This window comes from Neophocaena asiaeorientalis, unplaced genomic scaffold, assembly GCF_003031525.2.
Source record: "Neophocaena asiaeorientalis asiaeorientalis breed wild unplaced genomic scaffold, Neophocaena_asiaeorientalis_V1.1 scaffold309, whole genome shotgun sequence".
In the NCBI taxonomy this organism is placed as follows: Eukaryota; Metazoa; Chordata; class Mammalia; order Artiodactyla; family Phocoenidae; genus Neophocaena; species Neophocaena asiaeorientalis.
Genome location: NW_020173199.1, coordinates 217,654 through 242,383, shown reverse-complemented (window position 1 = coordinate 242,383; position 24,730 = coordinate 217,654). Strand labels below are relative to the sequence as shown.

Here is a 24,730-nt window from a genome sequence, read left to right as displayed (position 1 = left end):
AAAGGGGGAGGCCAGGAGAGGGGAGGGCCCGGGTAAAAAAAAAAAAAAAAAAAAAAAAAAATTAATTCAAAATGGAACATAGATCTTAATGAAAAACCTAAAACTTTAAAATCTAGATCACAAATACTTTTCTCCTGTTTTCTTCTAGAGACTTTAAAGTTCCAAGAACAAAAACACATGTCTGTACACAAATGTTCATAACAGCATTATTTGTAAAGGCTCAAAGCTGAAATTAACCCAAATTTCTATGAACAGGTGAATAGGTATACAAACTGTGGTATATCCATACAGTAAAATACTCAACAATAAAGAGGAATGAACTACATGCAACAAATGAATGAATCTCAAAATAATTATGTTGAGTGAAAAAAGCCAAACAAAAAGGAGAACAGAAGATTCCATTTTCATAAATTTCCAAAAAATGAAAACTAATGTATAGTGACAGAAAGTAGATCAGTAGTTGCTAGAAATGGGGAGGGGGCAGAGTGGGGGATTATAGAGGGGCAATGGATACTTTTGAGGTTGATGGATATGTTCATTATCTTGATTGTGATGATGGTTTTACAGGTGTGTGTGTGTGTGGTGTGCGTGTCTGTGTATCTCAAATTGTGTATTTAATTATGTAGAGTTAACTGTATTTTAATTACATACTTTTAATTGAATTTATTGTTTTTTCTACAGGCTTGATATTTTTGTGATATTAAGATTTTCCAACCCAGACCATACTCAGTTGATTGCTTTGCCTTTGGGCCCTTCAATAAGTTAGTATAGATTTTTTTGGTTTCTGTTTCTTGTTGTTTTTTTTTTTAATATTGGTCCTTTATTTTTCTTTTTAGCTTAATTCTTTATTGCTATCTGTTTTATGTGTGTTTGCTTTTTCTCATTTCTGTGTCTGTTTATTGACAGTAAGGGAAAGAAAAGCTATTGATTTTTAAATATATATGGGATCAAATTATCAAATTCTCTTTTTTATTACTTTAAAACTGATTTTTTTAGGTGTACAACTACATCATCAGCTCTATATATTTTTTATACCAGTGGTTTTACAAATTATTTCATTTAACATTTTTTATTGCTCTCATTGAAACTTCTAAAATAATGTTGATTAATAAATGATGGTGGGCTTCCCTGGTGGCACAGTGCTTAAGAATCTGCCTGCCAATGCAGGGGACACGGGTTCGAGCCGTGGTCTGGGAAGAGCCCACATGTGGAGCAACTAAGCCCATGCACCAGAGCTACTGAGCCTGCGCTCTAGAGCCCATGAGCCACAACTACTGAAGCCCACGCACGTAGGGTCTATGCTCCTCAACAAGAGAAGCCACCGCAGTGAGAAGCCCGCGCACTGCAAAGAAGAGTAGCCCCTGCTTGCCGCAACTAGAGAAAGCCCATGTGCAGCAACTAAGACCCAACGCAGCCAAAAATAAAATAAATAAAATACATAAATTTAAAAAAAAACAAAAAACGATGGTGAACATTTCTGTTTGCGCTCTTAAAGGAAATGGCTTTAGCACATGTATTCAAATGATGTTTTAGGTAAAAGTGATAAACATCATAAATACAGAAACACCTGTTCTGGTTTGCTTTCCTTAAGTATAAAGGTTGGAAAGCTAAAATAATATTTTCCAGAATTCCTTGCATTGAGGATTTTTTTCGTTCTTTGATATTTTCTATATTTTTCAAATTTTCTACAATGAACACATAACTTAACCCAAGTACACATAGCTGGTAAGTGGTCAAGCCAAATAAATATACACAAGTATATCCGTCAAAACACTGTCCCAATGAGCATGATTGCTTCTCATTGGATTTATTATTGTATTGTAATTGCATTATTTGTTATCTAAATTTTATTTGCATTATCTATCTCACTTGGAAGATTGAATAAGAACAGCCCAGCATACATGTGGGCACTTGTCTTTTGGTGATCTCACCTATGTATTCTTTGCCTTTGCTGCTTTTAGCCCTGTTCACTTGTAACAAATTCTACTTGTTGCTATAATGTGATCCTTTTTGTTCTTACTTTGTTACAAAGCAAGCTACTCATTTGTTGAGGAGGGGCAATTTCAATATTTCAGAAGCTGATTTTGTCCCTCTCTGCTCTTACACTTCAGGTGTGCCTCTACCAGATGTTAATGTGCTATACGAAGGTGCCTCTCTACTTAACCCAGATTTCATAGGATAATCAAATGTCAGAGTTGGAAGAAGCCTTAAAAATCACTCTAGTCTGGGCTTCCCTGGTGGCGCAGTGGTTGAGAGTCCACCTGCCGATGCTGGGGACACGGGTTCGTGCCCCAGTCTGGGAAGATCCCACATGCCGCGGAGCGGCTAGGCCCGTGAGCCATGGCCGCTGAGCCTGCGCGTCTGCAGCCTGTGCTCCGCAACGGGAGAGGCCACAACAGTGAGAGGCCCGCATACCACAAAAAAAAAAATCATTCCAGTCTATCCAGTATTTTCATTCTCCAGACGGGAAGGCTGAGGTTCAGATAGTCAAGCTCAGAGTCACATGGATTCTGAAAAGCTAGGAATAGAATCCAGAACTGTCAATCTGCACTCCAGTGCCTTTTCCATGATTCCAAACTCCCTTCACATTTCCTATATTTTCGTCAAAAAGCCTATTTTGGGCTTCCCTGGTGGCGCTCAGGCAGACTCTCAACCACTGCGCCACCAGGGAAACCCCAAGAGAATACTTTGAAGCAAAATTTTATAAAAGAATTGTCTCTCTCTCTCTCTCTCTATATATATATATATACACACACACACACATACACATTAAAATGTGTAACAAATAGAAAGGGGGAGGGGAGAAGGGAGGGGAGGGGAAGGGAGGTCATCCATTTATGGCTCACTTTAACCCAACACTGTACACAGTCCTTGAGTTCCTGGGAATTTGGCTCTTAACTTCTGTCTTTCTAGGTTCCACACCTTCTTACCCTGGATTGCACTGACAGTTTCCAAGCCGTCCAAGGGAAGATACAAATCTGTTTCTGTAGCACAATGCTTTAACTCTAAAAGCCAATTCTTCTGCCTCCAAATTTCAGCTTTAAGATCTCATCTTTACAGAAAGCAGGTGCAAAGTGTCACTGAGTGGGAAGCAGAAAGTGGGAAATCAAAACCTTCTCCTTAGATAGGATGACCTTCCATGTACTCTCTTGGAGAGGAGGAACCGCCTCCTCTTTCCTATTTCTGAGGTTGAACTTTCTGTCCTGTTTAAACGTATCACTAATGTATCTACTGTTTCTACTATGGTTTTAAACCATTTATTGCCCCACTAAATTAACCATACAGTTTACAATGAAACAAAATCTTTTAAATGGTAATATAAATGAGGGAAAATCTGATTTGTTAGATCTCACCACTCTGTCTTAAAACTTTGGCTTCACTAAATCTTGATAGTCTCATTATCTACATAAAGAACCCTAACTTCTACATTCTATATTCTCTCCACAAATGTTGGCTAATTTCTCAGATGGTTCTCACACAACCTTTTTTTTTTTCTAATTCGTCACTGCCTTGCTTCCTTATTTCTTGCCTACCTCTGTTAAGCCCTTTTAAAAGAACCAGCTCTCTCCTCCCATGCATCAGGTGCTTACAAGGCCCTGAAAAACATCGCTGCAATTACAGACTGATGAAAAAAATCTCTTATCACTGAATCACCTGAGTTAGCAAATGAGTGGCACTTCCCTGTCTTTATAATCATTGTTTCTGCTTTTTGCATGAGTGTGATAGACTGAAGTCTAGGCTCCTATGTAAATGTGTGACCCGCCGTTTCTATAACTGGGATAATGTCTTCCTCATGTAATTAGGCATAAAAGCTTTGAACGTTTTGCATTTCCTCGGTATATCTCCATCCAAATTTGTTTTTTTTAAGATAAGACAACAGGCCTCAAATGGGGTCACTCATACTAAGCCCCACGTCACCAAACCAAGACTTAATTACAGTTTGGGCTCTCCCAGAAATGGAATCTCACACCAGTCAATCAGGAGTTGCCTGATCAGGAGTAGTGAGGTAATCTGCCTGATAGACCCGTGCTGCCTGATAGACCCGTGCCATCCCCTAAAGGAAAATAACCTTGCAGTAACCAATTTGCTTTTTGCCTGATAAAACTTCCTTGTTCCCACTCCCTTCTACCTATAAAAGCCTTTCATTGTGTGCAGCTGCTCAGAGCTTCTTTCTATCTGCTGGATTGGATGCTCACTGATTTTGGGGACTTGAGCTCAGTAATGAAGCAAGTCTCTGGCAGGCATATCTGTACCTCTGATATCGCTTGAATTCAGGGGATGCCAAATACAGCTATGATGTTTCTGCTTAAGAATTTTAATCCTTTTTAAAATGAGCTGTGAATAACCAGCTATATTAATATTAAAGACTAGAAATGTGACTCAGTTTGAGGAAAAAAACCTCTCAAAACAAAATACCTCTGATATAAAAGAATGTCAAGTCTATCAAAAATTAAATTTGCTAAATATTCAAGGAATTCCAGAAATATAAAATTATTTGTGAAAAAAAGTTTTGAAAGGACATAATACACACATGGCTATTGGACATGTGTTTTGTAAACCTTGGCTCTTTTTTTTGCCAGTTTATATGTAGAAATATTAGAAGAAATATGGATTTGGGTACTTTCTGCTAGATATTTAAATTTTCTTTGCTTTTTACTTAAAACAAGATGAGCCCTTGCAAAATGCTTTATTCAGTGTTTTGTGCTGTGAAGAGGGGAAATCAATTAAGAACAGCTTCAGAAACAGATTTCACATGCTAATAATCACTTTAAATGTTGTTATTAAAAGAGGAAAATAAATATGTTACTTAAGCCAATGTGAAGAGAAAAATTCTTAGAGGAAATGTATCTCGAGAATAATGATGAAAGGTGAATTGGTATCCTTTGTTGAGGGGACAGAAAAAGACATTCCTGGATGAGAAAACACCTGAACAAGGTCATGGAAAAGTAAAACAACCTGGAGTCATTTTGAGAACTACAAGTTCTTTAATATGGCAGAATCAAGAAATAGGTTTGCTATGGGCTGTGGAGGGTACCTGCCAAGCATTAAGGATGGAGAAGTAATCAAGGGCCAGGTAATGGATGACATTTTATGTTCCACCAAGGTGTTAGGGAATCCTTGGAGGGGGGCGGGCATCAAAGGGTTTCAAGACAGGGAAACATGATTAGATTTGTTGCTTTTGTACTATTGGCTTTAGTAGTAATAAGGAGGGTAAAATGGAAGGTTGTGAGACTAGTGGCAGAATAGAACTAAGAAAATACCATAATAGTACAGAAAAGAAAAACAAGGAAGAGTGGTGATGGAAGGGGATGAAATTGAAAGAAGATAGGGGAGGAAGGTGAGAGTGAAGATTAAAGTGACTCTGTTGTTTTTCACCTGAGTTATTTCTGAATATGGGGGGATGCCAAGAAAGGGGATATAGGAGGGGGAGTGGCTTCTGGGAAAACATTTATTCCATTTTTGGTTTGTTGCTTTCAAGATGTCCAGAACATATAATTCTAGAGCTCAGGAAGGAATGTGAGATAAACATCTGGGATTCAGCAGCCAAGAAGTGAAGTTCCAATCTTGAAGATGGACATGATTGTTGAGGGAGACATATAGAGTGAGAAGACAGATCCAAAGACAAAACTGTTGGAAGCATCAAGATTTATGGAGTGGGAGAGAAAGAAAAGTCAGAAAGGGAGAGGGAGAGGGAGAGTTAACAAGAGAAGCAGGAGAGAATGGTGCCTTCCTTATATTTCAGCCAACTGAACTCATTACTCATTATTTCCTGAGAATAACAGATGCTTTCCTGTTTCTAAGCCTTTACGTATGACTTTTCATTCTTTCAAAAAGAGTTCCTCTTAAAGTCCTACTTTTCAGAGTCTAAAGTGGAATACCAGGTCTTTTGTGAAAACTTTCCTTATCTTTTCTGCCATAATCTCTCTTTCCCCTGTTTTCCCAGTAGCACCAGTGTCATGAAATTAGACACAGTTGTATTATTTAAGGCAATCTTTATATATTAATTCCTTTCAAAATAGCAATAAGGCCGTTACATGTCAGTGTAAATAATATTTTAATGAAAAAATATATTTTCTAAAACAGAACAATTTAGTGAGAAAAGTAGCATTGTTTTACATTTTTGCAAACCTCTTCAATGCCTGGTTTACTAGAAGACAGCTGGATTATCATAACCATTTTTGTATTAAATCTGTTGTGATTAGCTGTTTGGCTGAAGGACAGAAAGAAAGTTCAGCCTTATAGCGATAGGTAGTTGGAAAAAGAAGGAGGAATTTAATAGCCTTTTCAGAAAACTGTGGATATTCTTTCTTTTTTGGATATACACCAAAACTTAACAAGGGGTTGTTTCTTAAAGGTTAGTTTGTAATGTGAACTCTGAAATCATATCAATAAAATGTTTAGACTGTTATATTAAAATCCATTTGTTTATCTTGCAATTTGGATGGCCATTTTCTACCCATGTGTGATTTTTGTAACATTGCTTACACATTTGTCATTTGGAAAGTATTGATCCACTGAGTTATGCAAGTCCTTGAAATGTTGACACTTTTCACTATCACATTAGTTCATATTACTATCATATTACGAATCGCATCAGAAAAGCCTTTAGATATTGGGAAACTGTCAAACTCACAGTGGTGGATACAATTTTTCCAAATTTTCGTTTTTACTCAAAAGCTCAAGTTTAATCATTGGAAACAAATACTGTGTTATTTTCTTCAATGCAAGAGTCTTACATCATTAATTTTCAAGAAAATGTCATACCATTCTACTCTGAATATGAATCCTTTGTATATATGCCTTATCCTTCCTAAGGGTAAGAGGAAAGAATTGGCTCAATTCCTATTTGTATTTTCCTTTTGGCTTATAGCTAAAGTTCTTGGGCTTAGTAGGTCCTCAACAAATATTTGTGGATTTGAATTGAATTTATTTCCACTGTGAATTTGAACTACTTTAGGGTTTTCATATGCCCCAGTATGCCTGAGACAATCCCCATTTATGCCTATTCCCTTGTACCATCCACTTTAGGATATTTTTCCTGATTTAAACAAGTAGTGTTAAGTGTTGTATTAAAATAAGCGAAGATCAATTTGATGGGCCTTTATTCTGTACTTGCAACTTCTGCTGTAGTCTCATCTAGAAGTATGAGGCTAATATGCAGGGAAAAGAATTCTCAGTTTAGGACATATAAAGAGAGTTGCCTGGTTAGAGAGAATATCTTTCTATTCTAGAATCTTTCTAAATATATATTTTATATATATATATGTATGTATTATATATAAAATATACATATATAAAATAACAACTGCTGTTCAGGATAGCATGTGGAGTCTTAATTGATAAAATGATGTGCCCTTGGATTCAGGCGACTAGGAACAGTTAAATCCTTCTGGTCTTGAGGGTGGAGGAAGAAATATTCAACACAGTTGCCCCTGCAATCTATTTGGTGTTCTAGCCAATTATGCCATGGCCCATGCTACAGATTTCATGATGTAACAAGCTGCCAGGCTGCTAGTCAGCAGGGTCATTAGGAAATGTGGGTAATTACAGATTAGTTGTCCACGAAATATGTTCAGGAAATAGAGGCTGGTTACCATATTGTGTACCGAGAGTGGTCCGAGTGCTCTTGCTACGGCAGTATCCCATGGTAAAAATCTTTAAAATTTTCTTATTTTGTTATTCATGTCTTTATAAAAATGGCAATCAACTCTTTTGACAGTAATAGGCTAAAAGCCAAGAGTGTTTCATGAAAAATTAAGTACTGAGTTTCTGTTTCTCAAAAAAGCTAATGTTGAAGGTGTAACTTTCAAATTTTTTAAATTCCCCATCCAACAATGGGGCCATAATTGCTGAGCATGTGAAAACTGAAAGTATCCACTTCAAAAGTTAATGTTATTTTAAGATGATTGTTCCTGGAGATCATGATTTAACATGTGCAGCTGCAGAAGGTGTATTTACATGTCACTCTGCAGCAGGACTTTCCATTTGGATCAAATGATTTTACTTCTACATTTCGCTCATTTTAGATTCCCAGTTTTCTTATGATTGTACAAAAAGTGAAGTGATAGCTGTTATTTTATTAGTTCTAACAGGATGCTAACTTCACAGATAGTTAAATGATGAGACTCTTACAACAACATATCAGGTGCTACAAATAAAAGCCAGCCAATTAAAAATGGTTCAAGATTTTTTCCCATACAAATCATGGAATCAAAGTAAAACTATTTAAAGTTCATTCTGTTTAGATAAAGCATCTCACACTATTGTTAAAAACATTATAAATTTAGTTTAAAAGTTCAACATTGATATAAAATTATTGGCTTATTTCAGTAATAAAATGAACACAAATTTTGATGGACAATTTTGTAAAAACATGGTAAAAGCAATGTTCCACTAAATTAAGATATATACATTGAAGAAATGTGCTTATCGTATTGGTTGTGGTACATACAAAATTCATAATTGCATCCTAAAAGAGCTGTGATGATCTAACAATTGAAATAGAAGCTATAGTTGTTAAATTTTATAAATATTTTGTATGTACATGCAGTTAGAGTTACTAAACTGTATACTTCTTTTTTTTTTTTACAAATTTGATGTTGAAATAAAAAAATAATTCAGATTCAGTGTGGAAGTAGATGCTTTCTCTCTTTGCTACATGTTATCAAATTTTAGAAATGCTTGAGCCCTTAAGGAAGTTCTTTGTAAATCAATCTAAGTGCAATACAATATATTCAACTTACTTGTAATTACTGAAATAATGAAAGTCCAAATAGTGCAAGATTTGATTTTGAAATTAGATAATAGATCTTTGGGATATCTTGAATGTCCTTTGTGTTCCCACTTTTGTTGGAGAAAATTCTCTGTGCCAAAATAGAATAAAACTCAAATGAATTTAAATTTGGCAAAACATTCAGAAGAATCATAGAGAGAGATAATTTGACAAATTTCATCTAATAAAACATTTATTGAATAAATATACTCTGAGTGGAGGCAAAAAGAGAGTACATGTGAAAATATTTTGGCTGAAATATTACTATATTTCAATATAATGCAATTAAAATGGAAAATATTCTCAATTTAGCATTATTATTGATCTGACCAGGTACCTCAGTAACTGTAGAGAGTATTTTCATAATTAAAAATAGTATGGGAGGGCTTCCCTGGTGGCGCAGTGGTTGAGAGTCTGCCTGCTGACACGGGTTCATGCCCCGGTCCGGGAAGATCCCACATGCCGCGGAGCGGCTGGGCCCAGTGAGCCATGGCCACTGAGCCTGTGCGTCCGGAGCCTGTGCTCCGCAACGGGAGAGGCCACAACAGTGAGAGGCCCGCGTACCTCAAAAAAAAAAAAAAAAAATAGTATGGTTGAAATAGAAGAAATCAACTGAAGATATTAACAGTTTCATATATATTAACAATAAAACACCATTTTAAAGATTGCAAGTAATTTTGTAACGAACATACAAAATAATAAGACCATAGGAAAATACCAGTGACATGATATTAGAGAAATATGACTAAGAAACTGATACATGAAGACATAATGAGGATAATAATTCTGTACGTATCATTTTTACTATCTATATTTATCTTCTTTAAGTGAAGATATACACATACCATAAAATTCACCTATCTTAAGGCTTAATGATTTTTTACATGTGTATATAAGTGTGCAAACACCATTCGGATCAAGAGAAGAACATTCCAGCACCACACACACCCTGACGCCTCCTCCCAGTTGATTTGGCCCCAAATAAGTTACTACTCTTCTGACCTCTGTAACCAAAAAAATTACTTTTGACTCCTTTTGAACTTCATATAAATGAATATTACAATATGCATTCTTTTTTAAAAAATTATTTATTTATTTATTTATTGGCTGTGTTGGGTCTTTGTTGCTGCTCGCAGCCTTTCTCTAGTTGTGGTGAGCGGGGGCTACTCTTTTGTGGTGTGTGGGCTTCTCACTGCGGTGGCTTCTCTTGTTGCTGAGCACGGACCCTAGGCGGGGTGGGCTTCAGCAACTGCCGTGTGGGCTCAGTAGTTGTGGCGTGTGGGCTCTAGAGTGCGTGGGCTTTCAGTAGTTGTGGCTCGTGGGCTCTAGAGCACAGGCTCAGTAGTTGTGGTGCATGGGCTTAGTTGCTCTGTGGCATGTGGGATCTTCCCAGACCAGGGCTTGAACCTGTGTCCCCTGCATTGGCAGGTGGATTCTTAACCACTGCACCACCAAGGAAGTCCCACAATATGCATTCTTGTATCTCTAACCTCTTTCAACATTGTAAAACTCATCCATGCTTTGGGGTATAAACAGAGGTTTATACAGAGGTATAAACAGAGGTTTATTCCATGCTTTGGGGTATAAACAGAGGTTTATTCCTTTTTGTTGTTGTATAGTATTCTATTATATGAATATACCACTTTTAAGTTATCCATTGCACTATTAGTGAACATTTGGTTTATTACCAGTTTGGGGCCATTATGAGTAATACTCCTATGGGCATTTTTGGTATATATATATATATATATATACTTGGCAGGCACACATAGGTAATCATCTTTCTTGAGTACATACCTAGAAGTGGATATCACTGTGTCATAGAGTTTGGGATGTTTAGCTCTAGTAGATATTGCTAAACAGTTTTCCGAACTATCACTAACACTATCACCAGCAACATTAGAGTTCCAGTTCCTTTATATCCTTGCCAACAGTTTGTATTTTCAGTCCTTTTAATTATAGCCATTTTAATGGGTGTTGTTGGTATTTTATTACTGTTTTAATTTGCATTTCACTGTTATTAATAATATTGAACACCTTTTTATATATTTATTGGTGATTTAGATACCTTTTTTTGTGGAGTGCCTATTCAAATCTTTTGCTCAGTTAAAAAATTTTGGGCTAAGTGTCTCTTTCCTATTGTTTTATATGAGTTATTTCTTTATTTTGGACACAAGTCCTTTGGGAGATATATGTATTTCAAATATCCTCTTCCAATTTGTGGCTTCCTGTTTACTCTGTTCATGATGGCTTTTGATAAAGTAAAGGTTCTTAATTTTAATAAAGGTAAATTCATCAGTATTTTATTCTATGATTAGTGAACTGTATGTTCTATTTGGAAATCTATGCTTTTCTCAAGGCTATAAAGGTATTCCGTGTTTTCTTTTTGAAAATTCATTATCTGACTTTTCACATTAAGGTATGGAATGTTTCTATATACTTATTTCTCACAGTTCTGGAGTCTGGGAATTCCACAATCAGGGCACAAGGCACTGGTGAGGTTCCACTTCCCGGGTTCTTGGCAGAAGGGACAAGGGGAACTCTGGAGCCTCTTTTATAAGGGCACTAATCCCATTAATGAGGGCTCCACCCTCATGACCTAATCACCTCCCAAAGGTCCCATCTCCAAATACCATCATATTGGGGATTAGGTTTCAACATATTAATTTCTGAGAGATACAAATATTCAGTCTATTAATTCAGCCTTTTAATGCATCTTAAATTAATTTTTATGTAAGCTAGGAGTCATATTTAATTTTTTCCAGTATTGTATCTCTTTTTTCTGGTATCCTTTTATTAAAAAGACTATCATTTATTTTACTGAATTGCAATAGTGACTTTGCCATAAATCAAATGATTTTATATGCATGAATCTGTTTCTGAATTCCTTACTTTGTCATACTGGTCTGTTTGCCTGTCCTTGAACCAGCACCACTCTGTTACAATTTCTGTTGTTTCATGACAAACCTTGATATCTTTATGTTCCTCCAATCTCTTTGTTTTTCTTCAAGATGCCTTGGCTATATTAGGTAATTTGCATTTTCATATAAATTTTAGAATGGGCTTTTCAATTGGCACACACAAAAAAGTCTGAGATTTTGAATTGTTTGTAAATCACTCTGGGGGAGAATTGACATTTTTACTACCATGAATCTTCTGATCATAAACATAGAATATCCTTCCATTTATTTAGGTCTTTATAATCACATTAGCAATATTCTGTACTTTTCAGCACAGAGGTTTTGCACATAATTTTTTAAAAATTTTTTTTATTTTTATTTTTTTGCAGGCCTCTCACTGTTGTGGCCTCTCCCGTTGAGGAGCACAGGCTCCGGGCGCACAGGCTCAGCAGCCATGGCTCACGGGCCCAGCCGCTCCACGGCATGTGGGATCTTCCCAGACCAGGACACGAACCCGTGTCCCCTGCATCGGCAGGCGGACTCTCAACCACTGCACCACCAGGGAAGCTCTGCACATCATTTTTTAGATTTATTCTTAGGAGTTTTATTTTTCAGTGCCATTTATAATGCTATTTAAAATTTATTTTCATTTTCTAATTGTTCCTAGTATATAGAATACAATTGAGTTTTGGATATTGATATTGTTTCCAGTAGCTGTGTTTATTAATTCTAATAGTTAGTACATTCTTTTAGACTTTTTACATACACACATACATACATAATCATGTCATCTGCAAATGACAACTTTACTTTTTTCCCTAAAAAAGTAAAGTTTTTTACTTTTTACTCTTTGTTATATCTTTTGTTTCTTTTATTTGTCTTGCCTTATAGCATTGACTAGTACCTCCAGTACAATGTAGAATAGAAGTAGTTATAGTGGTCATATTTATCTTAATCCTAACTCAAGAGGCAAATGTTTAAAATTAACCATTAAGTAAAATGTAGTTGTCAATTTTTAAAAAAGATATTCTTGCTGAAATAAGACAGATCCCTTACATTTCCAGTTTGCTAAGAGGTTTGGGTTTTTTGTTTTGTTTTGTTTTTCCTTGATCATACTTTTCCTGCATCTATTGAGATAACTATATGTTCTTTTCCTTTATTCTGTTAATGGGGCACGAACCCGTGTCCTCTGCATCGGCAGGCAGACTCCCAACCACTGCGCCACCAGGGAAGCCCACACTGAGTTTTAAATGTTAAATCAATCTTGCATTTCTGGAATAAACTCCATTTGGTCTTGATGTACTACCCTTTTTATATGTCCTTTATTAGATTTGCTCATATCTCACACAGGACTTTTGTGTCTCTGCTCATGACAGATATTTACCTGTAATTTTCTATTCTTGTAATTATTACACTTAAGTCATCTTTAAATGTTCAGATTAAAAATTTTTAATTTTAAAAATTTTTTAAATTTCCTTTAATGTATGTAGTTTTTTCCCAGAAAGACTTATATTTTTAAATAATTTTGAATAAAACAATTTTTGGACAATAAATATTTCAAAAATATATTAAAATAAATATAAATGATTTAATTTTTATCATTTTTACTATTTTTTTCTCTTTCAAAAGTATCACAATTTGATGATAAATTTTTATGGTCCTCTATTAATAGGCAAGGTTGAGTCTTCCTTGCCCTTAGGCTCTCAGATTTCTTTTTGCCTGTTGAAGAAATTATTTCCTGTTGAAGCATGACCCTTTGAACCTTTTCCTGAAATCTCAACATCTCCTATCCTTTCCCTGCTCTGAGCCTTAGCTCTTGCTATTACCCACAACTGGAGTACCCTCTGAACTCCAGCAGTCTTTGCCTTTTGGCATTTTCCTCTTCTCTACATTCCAAATTAAATGGTCTCTTCTTCCTTCATTCCAAAAATATGAGATTTACTTCTCCTCTGAATAGATAATATTAATAATCACTTGCACATATTACAATCACTACGTCAGGTACTATTTATTCTAAGTGCTTTTAATATATCAACTCATTTAATCTTCCTAACAACCTTATGAGGTAGATATTATTTTTATTAATCTTTTACAGATTAAAACAAAAAAAAAAACCCCTGAGTTATAGAGAGGTTAAGTAACCTGCCAAAGTTTATGCCATTAATAACTGGAAATCCACGTTTCCAATCTAAGTTGTTTGTTTCCAGACCCTGTCACCACACCGTATCACCTCAGGCAAGAGCTGATAACAATTCTCCATTTCTACTGTCACTATGTAGTTTAGATCCCCTCATCTCTCACAGCTCTTTGTCAAGACCTGGCTAATTGTTATTAGTAGCAGAGGCATCGGGACGTACATTCTACCTCGCACACTACTCCCAAAGTAACCTTCTAAAACACACATCTAAACAGCAACATCCAAAACATAACATACCAAAATAACCACCAAAACCCCCCTCAATTTCTCATTTATTTGCTTAAGAATGTTTGTTAGCTCTTCACTGCTTTTAAGATAAAGTCCAAAATCTACCACAGCACGGAGGTCCTTTATATACTACAGTCAAGGCTTCCAGCATCAGCTCTAGCATTCCAACACTACCCCGGCTCCAGCCTTTATTCTCTAGCCACACCTCTCCATTAGTAGTATTGACCCAAATCAAACAGACTGCCAGACATTTCTCCGGCAAAGATGGGTTTACTCAGGATCAGTAGAGAACTGTCATGTAGCATCTGCAACCATGGTGAGCCATGTGCAAGTTCCCACGGGGCAAGGGAAGAACACTTTTATAGAGGGGAAAAGGAAGTTGGGCAGGCTACAGGAAACAAAGAGTCCAGTGGCTTTTCATTGGCTGAGCCCTTGCCAGGAAAGGAGTTTGTCTTCTTCCTGTTGGGCTCTGCTGTTGTCACAGGGCATGAGAGCGCCCCCTTCTAGTCTCTTGACTATTTAATTGAGGTTTCTGGGGGGTTTTGTTTTGTTCTGTTTTGTTTACAGTAGTTCTTAAACTTACATGCTTACTTATGTCTCCGTGTCCTTGTAGTGTCTCTGTGCATCTGTATTATCCTTCAGCTTTCCTCCCTCCCTCCTTTTTTCCTTCTCTTCCTCCCTGCTTCCCTCCTTACCTATCTCCTTACCTACTTCTACTTCTCTTTCTCTTCTCTCTCTCTCTTCTTCTGTCTACAAACTCCACCTCAAATATCATTTCTTCTTTTGGCAGTGCTCCATAAGCACTCCTTTCATCACCACCCCCAGCATAATTCTTTTATTCACCACTGAGATGCCAAAAAGTAGTGAATCTACCTCCATTCCAGCACATATCATACAGTATATTGTGATTCGCATTTATACCTGGTCCCACAACTAGCTAGTGAGTTCTTTGTGGGTAGGGACTATATGTAACCCACCTTTATGCCTTAGCACTTAGCACTTTGTACAAGGCACATCATAGGAACTCAACAAATGTCCTGTGAAATGAATGATTTATTTATTGGATCACATAATGGGGTTGAACACCTTGATGGCTCTCGATAAATATTTTTTGAAGCGAGTAGGCTTGTATCTTCTAGTTCCTTGGAGTTAGCAAATATCTGGTTCGGAGATGCCTATAGGTTTATCAGGGAGGATTGTAAAACCTACCACAGGACAATCAAGTCCTCCTCATTAGCAAAGCTTCATACTAAGCCACTCTTTATATTGAGATGAATAGAAATCACTCCAGATCACTGAGAATTTCAAATGCATGTATACTAAAAAATAGTTTCCTCCTGTTCTATTCTTAGTGTGAAGAAGAGGATGAATAGAGTCTTCAATTACATAGAAATAATGGACATCCTCCTTTTATTTTTATTCTATGTGGGGTTTTAAATAAAGGATATGAATTTGCTTTGTTTTTAAAAAAATCTACAAAAATTCTTTATTCAACAAATTTATTCTTTATAGCTATAACCAAAAAATATAGGCTTTTATTTTTATAATTAAAAAGTCTTGGCTTCAAAATAAATTAATAAATATATAATTAAGCAATTTATATTATTATTTAAACTTGGGGCAATCTTTGAAGAACGTGTTATTCCCCCACCCTTTTCCAAACATTAAAGGGACAAAATACAGACAAGCATTTCTTCTTTGAGTTTCTACATTAAAGGCACTGGGTAATTTACCAAAGCAGTGCAAAAGAAACACCAAACGTGAGAAAATTCATTTCAAGGAATTATTAGTAGTGCAAAAGTAACAGCCATACAGAGCAACCCAATTCCCCAGGAAACTTCATAAATAGTAAGCTTATTAAGCTGAGGGCATGATAAATTGTGATAGGTGTGCATATTATATAATAAATAAATAAATGATAACTCCAAGGCCAGCCAAGACATGGTAAGTTAATAGCAGATTGGATGGCATTTGACAGTAGAAAGCTTTTGATGGAGAAAGTTCTGGATTTTTCAGTAAAGAACTACACAGAGCATATGGTTCACTGAGACAGGATAGATTTTGTTTTAATCAAATGTTTTAACTAATCTGTGAAATCGCTAAAATTTTACATTTCTTCACAGATCAACATAACATGAAAATTAGTTAAAAGAAAATCACTGAATTTCAGTGTAAAGTTTAAGCTTGTCTTTAATTTCCAGTTGAGTAGAATGCTTTCATACTAACAGAGTCATACAGATTTTTCTAGAACCACTTATTTGAATAACACTGATCATTATATCATAACTAAGATAACTTTAGAGTATCTTTATTTATTATAAGTAAAGTGAGTTGGCTTTTTGCGTGGGTTTTTGGCTATCTTGACATATAAAAGTAATTTGGGGAGAAATGGCGATTCAATAAAATTTCAAGAATCAAGAAGTGGTGCTGATTTCTTATTTGGCTTATATTTCTCTTGCTTTCCTTAGAATTTGCACCTCCACATAATTGAAAACCACAGGGCTTCCTGACCATTAAATCCTCAGGGTCAGGCTGGCTTTCCTTGCTTTCATTTCTTCCCTGCTGCACAGGCCCATGGGCTGTAGCCTTCTTCACCATCCTTTAAACAGTGTTAGCATCTTCTCTGGTGCTTGCTGGCCTTTTGATAATTCTAGCTACATGATGGGAAGGGTATATATAGTCTCTCCAGCTCCCACTTCCTTGCTGCCCTGAAATCAAGCATAGTAGATGCTTCCCATTTCAGAATTTTACTGTCATTCATTGTGGGATAGAATCTTGATAAAAATGATCAAAGAAAATTACAAAAATTTAAAAAACTTATAACATTTTTGGAAAAGACTTTATTTTTTAAGCAGTTTTAAGTTTGCAGCAAAATTGAGAGGAAGATACAGAGATTTCCCATATAACGCCTTCCCTCACCCTTATAACATTTTAATGCCTTTTGTTCCCTCACAGTTTCCCCCATGGCTAGAAGCCCTAGAAACTGAGGATTCCTACCTGCTCTTTATGTTGAGAGCAGATTTCATGTGTTCCTAACTTTCCTGTTTCTAGGCCCAAAGATCCCTTTCTTTGTAAAGGCTTGCTTTCCCTCCATAGGCCTGAAGATGCAAAATGAAAAGTGTAAGTCAGTGTTAGGGTACCTGTCTCAGCACCTTCCAGTCTTGACTCCTTCTCAATGGCCTCCTAACTCAAGATAGAACACATTCCCCTATGATGTTACCACACCTAGAAGCTTTCTTCGAATAATCATGATTACTGGGGGTCTTCGGATAATATAAAAATAAATAAGCCTGAATGAGTAAAGCTTCAATTTTATTAATGCATAATGCCTACCGTATCATGAGGCAAAGGTTATGGATGTCCTTAGTTTAGCCCAAAAGTACTCATTTCATCAAGGTTTATGTATAAGTCACTGAAACCCCCTCCCTCATTCAACCTTTCAAACTTCTTCCAGTTTTAGTTCCCCCTTCCACCCCACCATAACCACTGGCACCCCATAACAATGGGATGGAATGGAAGCCTTATTTGGAGGCATGATGGAAGGGTGAGTTAAACTTTGGAAGCCAGATCTTTCCTCGTAATTAATATCAGTACACTAAGTGAACACCAAAATCCCATATACCATTCATGTCAGTTAGGGGAAAAGTAAACTCAAAATGTTCTAGGATAAAAGAATGTTACGTTACTCTCCTGTTGAATTAATAAGATGATAGCTATAATTATGGCTATTCTATGTATTACTGGCTCTATTATTAAACAACTGAAAAGGCAAGTAAGAACACCAAAGCATCATGGAGGTGGCAACTGAAAGAAGCAGCTCTCCCCCAATACCTTTCATAGGTTTGGGGCAAATAAAAGGAAGAAGTTGGAATTTATTAAAACACGGAAGTTTGAAAGGGGACCCGTGGGCCTGGGCCAGCCCTCTGAGGAGGGGTTGCTGCTCGGCTGGTGGTGGTATCATGAGACTGGTTCTGCAAAGTGTCAGAATAGCCACAGAGTGGAATCAAGGTCAGCTATTAGAAGAAACTGCTATAGGAACTGGAAACAATCCAGCAGAAGCAAGTCCCTTCTCTCTGCTCTGGCCTTGCAGCCTCTGTCCAGCGCCCTCTATTGGCAGACCTTATGAGGAGCCGCTGGCAAAGCAGAAACGCAGTCTGAGTCCCAGCTTGAGCATCACAGAGCCGATGTAGAAGGGTGGATTTGAAGCTGAGAGGCCCAGTATGATAACTGCCATACTGCACACAGATCCTTGTGGGATATATGTAGTGGGTGGGATAGTGAAGGGACCAAAAAAATGATGATAGAAGGAGAATCAGGTTAGTAGGTGTCAGAGGAGGACACAGCAGATTTTTAACAGTAAGTATTATGGCTAAAGGAAGACCATTGGTTTTACAGTTGAGATTTGGCTAGGAAGGCATTTGCAGAGAGTCATTGAAACAGATGTTAGATTATAATAAAGTGGACACAGTCATGTTGACTACTCTTTCAATAATTTTGGCTGCAAAAGGAAGGAGAGGAATAGGGAATAACCTAAAAAGATAGCAGGGTTAAGAAAACATGAATTTGAGGGGGAGGGGGGAAGGAGAACTGATAAGGCATTTCCTTGAAAAAGAGGAAATACTTTCGTAAAGATGGAAAAGAATGAGTAAAGTTATAGAAAAAAATATGTGGAAAGGAAGGAAGTAGACACAGCATTTGTAGGATGATTTTAACTAAATCATTAAGGTAATTGATGAGGTGCTTTTCTGAGGATGAATATGGCTGTGCTGGGATGGGGACCTGAGGGAATGAAGATGATTCGGAACACTTCATGTGTGGAATGTATTGGGGGCAGGAAAATTCCATACATCAGATTGAAAGAATCTAACAAAATGATTCCTAGAAAATGTCTGAACCAAACCAGGAATAAGAATTATATACACTCTGGGGTGTGTGTGTGTGTGTGTGTGTGTGTGTGTGTGTAAGATTCTAAGCCTCCAATTTCTGTAGTCCAGGGTTTTACAGCTGAGGTACTGTTGACATTTTGGGCCAGATAATTTTTCGCTGGGGACGGAGGGCTGTCCTGTGCATTGTAGGGTGTTTAGCTGCATCCTGGCCTCTACTCACTAGATGCCAGTAGCACACCACCTTCTCACCCACATCATGACAATCAAAAGTGTTCCCCAACATTGACAACTGCCCCTCAGAAGCAAAATTACCCTTGGCTGAGAATCACTGCATGTTTAAATTTTCTTAGATTTATCTAAAACCATAAACTGAATTCAGTCATTTTCTTTCAAATGACTAAAGGCAATGAAAGATGGTGCTGTAATTGCATTGTTCTGTATCATTTAAGTCAAATGGCATTGTTGGTTAAAGACTGATGCCAAAGAGTATAACTTTAAGAGTATAGACCCAATTCCTGGCTGTACCTATTAGTTCCATTTTTGTTCAGTCACAGACTTCCCCTTTCACTACCTATGTTGCAGAAAAATGTATTATTTTTCACAAGGAGACTAGGACAAAGTGAATAAACGCATCGGTACAAATCAGTCATTCATACAGATCAAAAACAGTGTATTTATTAAAGATGGTCATTTACTGCATCTTTCTGTTAATCCAGTTCCTCATGTATCTTTTTACATTACACATGTTTACATTACATGTGTACTCTTTGAAATTCATTTGAAGAATGTAATAATTTATATTTGATATATATGTTTGATAATGTATAATTTGATAATAAGAATGCCTTCTATTTAATTTCTTTCAAAAGCAGATAACCCTTGAAATAGTTACATTTTCCTCCCCCCTTCTTTCACAAGCTAAAACGAGGTAGAGGTAATTAGTATAATCGTATGTCACAAATGTTCTCATACACCAAAGGAAGGAAATTATTTACTAGTTCAAAGTTGTTGAGATTAGTTGTCCTTGGACTGAAATAATATTTGTGTATGCTGGCTACCAAATACAGTTGCCCGTATGCTTCCACTTCAAAATCTTATAATTCTTATTAATGATTTGTTCTGCTAATCTTTAATGATGAACATCATTAGATGTTATCCCGAACTCATTTTGCATCTTGGATATTAATGTGTATGTATTTGTCTTTCCATTACTTCTGTGGCAAAAGCATGTTTACCATACGATACATCTTATCAGTCTTTGAACAAAAGTTACTTAAAACCCTGAAACTGTGTTATTTTGTGATTTTGAGTTGCCACTGTACCTGGGTAGTATCTGTTATTTATTTGCTTGTCTCCTGAGGGTACTGGTAATGCTTAATGATTTACATCCCAGGGTTTCCTTAACCAAAACAATTTTGTAAGGAGACTAAAGGGTTTGTTTTTCAAATGAATGGTTGTCCTAACTAGAAATCATGGCTCTGCTTTACTGGGCTTAAAACAAAGTATCTCGCATCACTCTAACATCTGGATTTCATTTATTGCTAAGGCAGAATAAAATTGGTTTGAAAAGAGTGAATTGAAATCAGTTTTAATGATAATGATCATTATCTGATTTTTTTTTTTGACTGAAAATTTCCCTCCAAGTCAGGTTCTGTAATGTTTAACTTTGAGTGTGTACCTCATAGGAATAAAAGTTAGAGCAACCCAATCTATTCCTCTTCTACCTCTGACTTAAAAAACTACTTACCTAATGAAAAATGGAGTAAGAGACATAATCTTCCTTGATATTTTGGTGCAATGGCTCTGTTGGATTTCATATATATATATATACACACTTGTATACACATGGAATGTGTATATACACAAGTATATATATATACACACTTGTATACACATGGAATGTGTATATACACAAGTATATATATATATATATATATATATATATATATACTGGCTTTAATTGCCTGCACTTGTTAAAACATTTTATTCCACCAAAAATATAATACATTTGGTCTAGATTTTACAGCTTTTCAAACTGATTATCTAAATTCGGGTGATTCTTTAATTTTTAAAATGCATTTACAAATGGGATACATCAGAAACAATGTGTCTGAAGTATCTCACACGTGCATTAAATTTTCCTATAGTGACAACATAACATTACATTTTAAAATTGTCAACTTGTGCAAATCTTCATGCCTGTTTATGTATGCCTTTCAAAAAACTTTTCTTACATTTTGTTGAAATTCTATAGCTATCTGGCAGAACAGCTGTCTTGCTCAAACATTACTTCAATGTTTTGATTTTTAAAAAACCTACCTCTTTTTTTTTTTTTTTTTGCGGTACGCGGGCCTCTCACTGCTGTGGCCTCTCCCGTTGCGGAGCACAGGCTCCGGACGCGCAGGCTCAGCGGACATGGCTCACTGGGCCCAGCCGCTCCTCGGCACGTGGGATCTTCCCGGACCGGGGCACGAACCCGTTTCCCCTGCGTCGGCAGGCGGACTCTCAACCACTGCGCCACCAGAGAAGCCCAAAAAACCTACCTCTTAATTAAAGATGTAAAGAAAGATTTTTTTCAAAGACATTTAGAAGAAGTGTTTCACATATGATAGCTCTATTCCCAATAATCCTAAACGTTACTACTATCAGCACTGAAAAGGAAGAAAAAGATAGTAATGGGAAGAATAGACATATGAAAAGAGAACTGGAAGTTATACTTTAAATGATAGACAAACTTCTCCTGGTAGTTGAAGCTCTTGGAGGCTGGCATAATTACCCAAGTTGGAAAGATGGAAAGTGGAAGGAAATGCTACCCCTAGGGATACTTAAGGCCAGATTTGCCAAAGTGCTGGAAAACAAAATGCAGGAAAATCCCCTGAATATGTTGTCAGGGCAATGGCCTAAGTACCTCCAGATAACTTTCCCTGTTCACCATTGATGGGGTAAGAAGGCTCTGAGTCTGGTTTGCTCTCTCACTGATTCCAGTGTGACCTCAGGCAATTTGCCTCACCTGGTTGCCTCTTTCCCCTCTCCTCAGAGAATTTAGAAAATGACACTTGGTGGGACTTAATGTTTATAACCACTTCAAGATTTCAAAGAGCAAGTTATCAGAGATGGACAAAGTATAGTTCCTTGTCGCTCTACATGATGGTAAATGAAAGTTGAAATCTGGAAATAAAGTCCAAACCAGGTTTAATATGTTAGTTTAAGTTTGCATTTACTGTGTTTCCATTTAATTCAATTTGATTCTATGCAATTTCATTCCATGTGTATTTATTAAGGAGCGACGATTACCTTCGGAAAACTCAAAATCCAGGGCCTGCAGAAATTGGTTCACTGGCCATCTTGGAAGGCAAAAGGGTTCCTCTACTTGAAGGACAGAAAAAGAATCTCTCAAATCCCTATGTGGTTCAGCAATTCTATAATATCCAGAGGTGAAGCTCAGTGGGAAAACTGGGAGACAGTACAGTCAACCCATCGGCAAATATTTTTGAGCTCCTGGTTGGCTGCAGAGGCTGTTCTAGACGCTGGGGAATTCAGACTGAAATTCAGTCCCTGGATGAAACTATGGATGAAACCATGCTCTCTCGGGGCCTTATTTCACAGTTCTGGTAAAGGATATGATCCTATTTCTACTACTGTACTTCATGCTAAGAGAGTGAATGGGAAAGCGTCCTGAGCCGAAAATGGAGAGACCACTACGAATAACAATAACAACAAAGAGACAGCGAGAGCCTCCTGTGTTCCAGCACGGAGTTAAGCGTCAGTATACATCACAGTTCTTCAAAACAGCCTTTTCTTTTCCAAATACGAGGGGCCTGAGGCTTAGAGAGCCATGGTAACCAGCTAGTGGGTGGCACAAGTGTGACACAAACCCAGGCCTGTCTTGATTCCAAAGAGTTATAAGGAGTAATGAAATCTGGTCAGCGGAACGTCTGCTCTCGTACTCGGCGGTGGCCCTTTTATTCTCTCTTTGCTCAGTTGTTGCTGCCTGTTTTGCAAATAATTAGCAATGTTGTACGAAATTCCTCACTTTTGTGGGAAGTCCATTGCACTGACCTACAACGAAAAGCTATTTCCTTCCAAAGACTCTGAGCTAAGGCATCTGCGTTGCCATCCAGAAAGGAACATCTTAGAGAGCAAAGGGAGGGGTTAAAGGAAAGATTTATTAAGCAGTTACTATGTGCCAGGCACTTGTTTAAAATTTGTTTGAAAAACAAGTGTTTAAAAACATTTCATTTTGGGACTTCCCTGGTGGTCCAGTGGTTAAGGCTCCATGCTTCCACTGCAGGGAGCATAAGTTCGATCCCTGGGAACTAAGGTCTTGCATGCCATGTGGCATGGGGGAAAAAAAAAAAAATATCATTTATTTCTCAGAGAAACTTCAAAAGAGGAGAATATCAAGGTTCAGAAAAGATAAACCATGCACCCAAGGCTGTGTAGAAAACAGTGGCAGAGCTGGGGTTTGAATTCACATTAAGCTCCTGCCTCTCCTCTGACCTGTGCTGCCTCTGAAAAAAGTATACTTACAGTATCTTGCTTGGTCAAATATTCTTATGATTTAAATAAATCAGTGAGGGACTTCCCTGGTGGCGCAGTGGTTAAGAATCCGCCTGCCAACGCAGGGGACACGTGTTCAAGCCCTGGTCCGGGAAGATCCCACATCCTGCGGAGCAACTAAGCCCGTGCACCACAACTACTGAAGCCCGCGTGCCTAGAGCCCATGCTCCACAACAGGAGAAGACACCTCAATGAGAAGCCCATGCACCGCAATGAAGAGTAGCCCCAACTAGAGAAAGCCCACGTGCAGCAACGAAGACCCAACACAGCCAAAATAAACAAATAAATAAATAAACAAACAGTGAAAACCACCACTACTGCAACAGCACAGAATAGATCTCTGCTCAGATATCACCTCCTCAAGACAAAAAGCTTCCCCTGAAGTAGCCAACCTCCCTACACTACCCTTACAGCTTTATTTTTCTTCATTGCACTTACCACCTTCTGACGAAGCCCAGGGTTATTTGTCTTTGTCGTCTGTCCTTCTTACTAGAGTATGAGTGTCTAGAGGGTATGCATCTCATCTGACTTGTTAATTTCCATATCCATCATGCCTAGAACAGCGCCATCATGCCTAGAAATAAATAATAAACATTTATTAAATAAATGCATGAAAGCAGGTTTTTAAAGGCAGGGTAGATAGCAAACCTGCAACAGGTTGAAAGCACAATGTGGTTTAGTCTCGAAAAGATCACCTTGGTGCAACAAATGCAGTGATTTGAATTAAATTTTTTTTTTCGTAGGTTAAAAGTGATTCCCAACTTAAGAAATCACTACTCGTTATCTAAAATATGGCTCAATATAAGGCTTCACTCAAGAACCCCATCAGCATTATTTATTTTATTAGGCATTTTTAATAGTACTTTATAGACATTTTGTCATTGTAAATGGAAATGTATTTACTTTAAATATTATTACCTTCCAGAAGCCTAAGGGCAAAGCAAACATTTTAATTTATCTTGCAAAGCTATGAAGTTAGAGAGAGGGTGGAAAGATTGATGAAAAATGAAAAGATCGGGCTTCCCTGGTGGCGCAGTTGTTGAGAGTCCGCCTGCGGATGCAGGGGACACGGGTTCGTGCCCTGGTCTGGGAGGATCCCACATGCCGCGGAGCGGCTGGTCCCGTGAGCCATGGCCGCTGGGCCTGCCTGTCAGGAGCCTGTGCTCCACAACGGGAGAGGCCACAG

At 37.3% G+C, this 24,730-nt stretch overlaps 1 long non-coding RNA gene across 1 annotated transcript; it reads right to left on the bottom strand.

Moving 5' to 3' along the window:
- Positions 1-3,018: 3,018 nt before the first annotated feature.
- On the bottom strand, positions 3,019-24,100 carry LOC112399510 (uncharacterized). The gene is made up of 3 exons (XR_003003244.1): positions 23,983-24,100; positions 8,745-8,864; positions 3,019-3,080 (listed from the first exon to the last, which is right to left on the bottom strand). It is a non-coding gene; the product is annotated as an uncharacterized LOC112399510 (long non-coding RNA).
- Positions 24,101-24,730: the final 630 nt, after the last annotated feature.